We start from the raw sequence: 6,000 nt of genomic DNA on the forward strand, positions 1-6,000 counted from the left end.
CAAGTTTTTTAATTTAATATTTTGTAGCTTGTAGTGAATGTACAGTTATGTGTGATATATCAAATGAAAGGCAATACCATTAGAATGTTCAATAAAGTTAAATTAAATTTGTATCTGCTCTAGATCAAAAGATATAACCTGTTGAAAAATATAACTTTATTTTATTGTTATCTCAAAATTGTGAATACAAAATTGATTTAAATTCTGCACAGATATAGTCCTGTCTATTATCTATCTACATTATAAATTTCATTCATTTATCTGTTTGAAGAAAAGAAGATAAAAATAAAAAAAATAGTCAAAAACGGTCAAAAAACTTGGGACAAAAAAAACTTGTTTTTCCCGTTATTCGGTTAAAAATCATATTAAAATACCAAGTTTTTGCACATGTATGCGCACGGTCATAGACTTCTTGTTCTATAAGTTTGAGATTTTTTGAACTCTCATTGGTTGAATTTAAATGATGGTTCAGTTAAATTTCTTTTTAATTCCAATTTACCGTAATGAAAATTTATTTTTTTTTCTCTTAGATTCCAATTTCAACTTTGTTCTTTTTCAGTTTATTTTTTTTAAATGTAATTAATTAATATTTTTTTTGTAAGATAGAGTCACTAAGAGGATTTAAAACCATTGACCTGAAAGCTCTTCCCATGCAACCATTTGATTTTACAAAAAAAAGTTAATATTTATGTAACACAGTACTGTATAAATCCTTATGCATAATTTAAGTCAAATACATAAAACAATATTTATTTGAATATCATCGAAATGAACAACATCAAACAGAGAGAGAGCCCTCTATCAATAATTTATATTATGACTATCGTTCAATGAAGCATTTCAAACAGATTTTATGCAAAATTAAAATTAATAATAAAAAAAAAAAAAACATAAAAATAAAATGCAAAGTGATTTTATTATTTTTATAATCAGGACCAAAAAAAGAAAATGTGTAAATTTTTCTCCATCAATAAACATTATTATAAAATAAAATATGTTTCATGTTGCATACACTCAATAAGCACATTACAAGAGGATATTATGTAAAATAATTGTGTGGATCACAGGAAAACAGAAATAATAATAATAAAAAAAAAAAAATTATGCTCAGAAACGCCGCTATCGAACCGTGTAATTAAATTTTCACATCTCATTAGTTGAATTTAATGAAATTTTCAATACACTAAAAGTGCTCTGGGCAATAACAAAGCAACGGTGCGAACAAGTTTTCAGAATTTTAATTTTTTTTTTTTTGTTTTAATCGCAAACATGTGCAATGTTTCTAGTGGAAAATTATGATGAAAACTATGAGGGAAAATTTTTTTAATATTAAAATTTTTTTCAACACAAAAGGAAGTGAGTGCCTTTCTATAACAGGAGTCAACCAACGTCTGCTGGTATGTTAAAAAAGGAAGAGGATATTTGGAATAAAGAAGATTTTTTTTAGATGTAAATTTGACGAAGCACTTGGCTTCTGTCTATGAAAAAATATTAAATTATGCATATTTGTATATAAGTCTAAGCTTTAGGGACATGACATGGCTGACTTTCATATTATATGTAATTTATTCATAATTCATTGCATCGCAGACAGAGGCGAATTTTTTAATACGGAGGGAGAAGTCTTATCAATCCATTAGACATTAATCAGACAATGCCCAGCGTCAACGCTAATTGATAAGGTAAAAAATAAAATAATTAAAAAGTTCAACATAAAAAACAAATAAATCATATGAAAAATGCATAACACAATTTTTTAATTATTTTACGCGATTTGCAGATGTAGAGACCCGACGATATAGCTCGGTTTCCAAGATCAAATCTCTGTTGGATGAAATTTTTTTTATTTACTATGTGACCAAATTGAAAAAAAGTTGTTTTTGTGGTTTTGATTAAAAAAATAAGAATACTTTTAAAATAAAAATGAATTTTCAAAAAAAAACACATTTTAAATTTTTTTTTGAAAAATCAATTTTTTAAAACAAATCAATGATAATTTCTCTTGAATTTTTTTTTTAAATATGCTGAAAAATTAATCATATAAAATTAAAGGTACAATTTTTAAATTAAAAGTACTTAAATAAAAAGCTAAATGAACATTCTAAGCAACTCTTAAAATAAAAATAAAAAAAAACTACATTTTGTTAAAACTTTTTTCTAAGGTTATGTAAAATAAAATGCACGCCTGAGTCGCATGTAGCTACATGTGAAGTGCATTTTATTTTACATAACCTAAGAAAAAAGTTTTGAACAAAATGTCAATTTTTTTTTATTTTTTATTCTTATCTTTACAAAAAAAGTTGGAGTTTGCCAAATTGTGGAAATCTACCTACATAATGTTTCAAGTAAACTTGAATTTTATTTAAAGCAAAATATGTAATATTTTTCGATTTAAAAATTATTTTGGAAGCTGTTACTTTTTTAATTTTTTTTTTTTTAATTTGAAAACTGTACACCGAAAAAAAAATTTGATAATAACAGCTATCAAATTAACATTTTTCAGTGACAAAAGTCGTCCAACAATTAAAATATCAATTTTGATATTTTATCATATCATTTTGACATTTTTTAATTTGAGGTGGGTTAGTGAAAATTTCACTTTTACAATTAAAATATCAATGTTGACTAGATTTTACGTTTTAGTTTATTATAATGAAACCTATTTCTTTCCTTTTCATTTTTATTATTTTTATTATTTTAAGAATTTTCTTTCTTTTTTCAAAATATTACTGAAAGGGAATATTCTTTACAAAATAATGGTGATATTATTTTTTCTATTATAGGTGATAGAATTGTTTTGTTATTTTCTCCCCAATTATGTGAAGTAAAATCTTAGTGCCGATCAAATTTTCTCAGTAAATCATACATTTTACTTCGAAAAAAACTTAAAGCGCCTTTAAATTAGTAGGTACACATTAGGAATTTTTTATTTAATATTTTTCAATAATTTGGAATGAGAAATTGATATGAAAAAATGATAATAAAATATCAAAAAAAATTTCCAAAATGTGACATTTAAATATCATCCTGATAATAAAAATGTTGTTTTAACATTTTAAATATCATAAAACACATTTTATAGAGCATTTTTGGCTGATATTTAAAAAATGTTAATTTGATATTTAAAAAATGTTAAATTGATTTTGGTTTTTTTTTCGGTGTAGAAACTTTTATTTTAAGATGATGAAGAAAAACATACTTAAACAACTGAAAATAGCATTTTCGATATCAATATTTCAGTAAATCCATTTGATTGTTTTTTTTTTAATGGTATATTTTTTATTTTCACACCATACAAATTCATAAGAAAAACAATAATGAAAAGAATTGGGAAATATCTGAACTGTATTTATTATAATTTTATAATTTCCTTTTTTCTGACCTTTTTTTATTGAAAAATGAATTTTACTTTTATGTAAAAATACAGGTTTTTAAAAGTTATTCAATGAACTTTTTTTAATGAAAATTAGGTATTTTTCAATTTTTTTTTATGAAAAATTAATATTTTGCCTAATATAAAATTCAAGTTTAATAAAAGCATGAAAACGTTCATTTGCGTTTTGAAAGTTTCCTTAATATTTTTACTTAAATAAAAAATATCACCACAAAAAAAAAATTTCTTTTAATTTTTTTTAAATTATATGAGATGACAATGGTACTTTTTTCAGAAATCGTTAAAAATCCGTTTTTTCACCTTCACCGTCCATTTGTCCACCCTCACTTCCGTACACCTTCTGCAATCCGATAGATTTTACCATATTAACTATCAGTTTTAAATTTCCTCATGACTTATTTTCTGCAATTTTTTTTCCACCTATTGGCTTAAAAAAAAAACTGTTTTTTTAGAAATGGGAATTTGATTTGATTGGTTCACTGTGGCGTATACGTAATTTTTTTTAAAAGTTTTTCTTTAATACAGGATTGTGAGTTATATGGTTTTGGATCATTTTAAAATGTTATCGTATGCTTCATTTTGAAAAATAAGCTTAATTCCTTCGCCAATGAAAAAATCAGGCTAAAAAACGCTGAATTTAGTGTACATATATTTTTACCTTGACTTTTATTTAAAGTACAAAATGAAAAATGAATATTTTGCTTAATATAAAATTCAAGTTTAATAAAAGCATAAAAACGTTCGTTTGCGCTTTGAAAGTTTCCTTAATATTTTTACTTAAATAAAAAATATCACCACAAAAAAAAATTTCTTTTAATTATTTTTAATTAATAAGAGATGACAATGGTACTTTTTTCAGAAATCCTTAAAAATCCGTTTTTCCACCTTCATCGTCCATTTGTCCACCCTCACTTCCGTACACCTTCTGCAATCCGATAGATTTTACCATATTAACTATCTGTTCTAAATTTCCTCATGACTTATTTTCTGCAAATATTTTTTTTCCACCTATTGGCTTCAAAAAACGGTTTTTGGCATTAGTCTAAAAATCCGACGTAACGGAAATTTTTTAAACTTTTAAGCTTTTTTAATTACCAACTAAAACAATTGCAAAAAATCATCAAAATAAGATTAAATTAAGTCGCATACACTTTGGTGTATGCGTAACATAATTTTTCAGTTTTTGTTTGTAATTAATTAAATTATAATTCGGTGCATAGACCGCACTTATTGTGATTTTAAATAACTTTTGTTTCACACTTTGCCCCAAATTACTAACCAATCTTTTCACAAACATTCAGAAATTTGAGTGTGCATGTTTTATTTTCAAAATCTTAAAACACATTTAAATCCAAAGAAGAGTCAAATAAAGTCAAAAATTGCGTTGGTATTTATTGCTCTCTTAAAAATCCAATTAAATTCAAAATTTGATTTTGAACTTATTTTCATATCTTTATTTTACAACATCGGGTGTTAAAATATTTATTTAAAAAAATAAACAACGGACCTAATATTTCTTTTAAATTTATATTCACATAAACTGACAACGTTTTGACATTGTATATAACATTTTTTACCATCAATAAAAGCTCATATTGTAAAACAAAATCTTTTGTTAAGACCAAATTTTGAATTTTTTAACATAAACATTTTACATTTGACTTTATTGTCAGTTTTTTTTTTATGCAATTCCATTTACCTTTAAAAGAATGTTATTTTTTGTGTGTGTATGTTTTCTCGCATAAGGAAAAACCATTTAAGCTCATTTTGCACTGGAATATGTAGAGAACACATTTAACCGCACATAATATTTCACTGGCATGGTTTCATTCAATTTCCCAGGATAAAGATTTAAAATAAAACACATGCCGCACATCGAAAAGAACCAAAAACCAAACGAAATATATGTAAACGACCAAACATAAAAATTCCCATATAAAAAAAATGTTAGGTACGCATTCATACTCGTATGTTTTTCGGTGTCCTTCAGGTGTTTTTTTTATGTATATATTTTTTTTTCTTTTATCCTTTTAAATATTTTATTATGTCCCAAATTTTATTCATATACCAAGGACGAACACACACAAAAAAAAAAAAAAAATAAAGAAATACCAACAAAAGAAGAACAGATCCTATGATTATGGTCAAATTGGGATACAAAACATTCCAAAGTCCTTCTATTTTCCTCCTCTCAATTCCACTCTTGATTCCGTTTTTTTTTTTGGTTTTATTTTGTGTCTGCTTCTTTTGGTCTAGGGTTTTTTTTTAAGGTATGTTAAGAGGCGGCGAGTATGTGGAATGTCTGTGTGTGATGGAGGATATTTTCCTCTATAAAACTAATGGGAAACTACACTTCTTTATCGTCAGACTATGAGACCGAAATTGCTTTTCTCTATGAGAGTTTGTGGGTTGGTTTCTTTTTCGGTCACATCATGTCAGACGATTATTTTTATGCTCAAGTTTTATTGCTGATGTTTAGCACACAACAGAAAGAGGGAAAACACCTCCTCTTTTTGATAACGTGCCACAAAAATGAAATCGATTGTTGAAGAAGAACAAAAAATACACACCAATGAATTCAGGTAGTAAAATACTTCCACTTTCAT

The sequence above is a fragment of the Episyrphus balteatus genome, chromosome 1 (genome assembly GCF_945859705.1).
Source record: "Episyrphus balteatus chromosome 1, idEpiBalt1.1, whole genome shotgun sequence".
NCBI classification, from domain to species: domain Eukaryota; kingdom Metazoa; phylum Arthropoda; class Insecta; order Diptera; family Syrphidae; genus Episyrphus; species Episyrphus balteatus.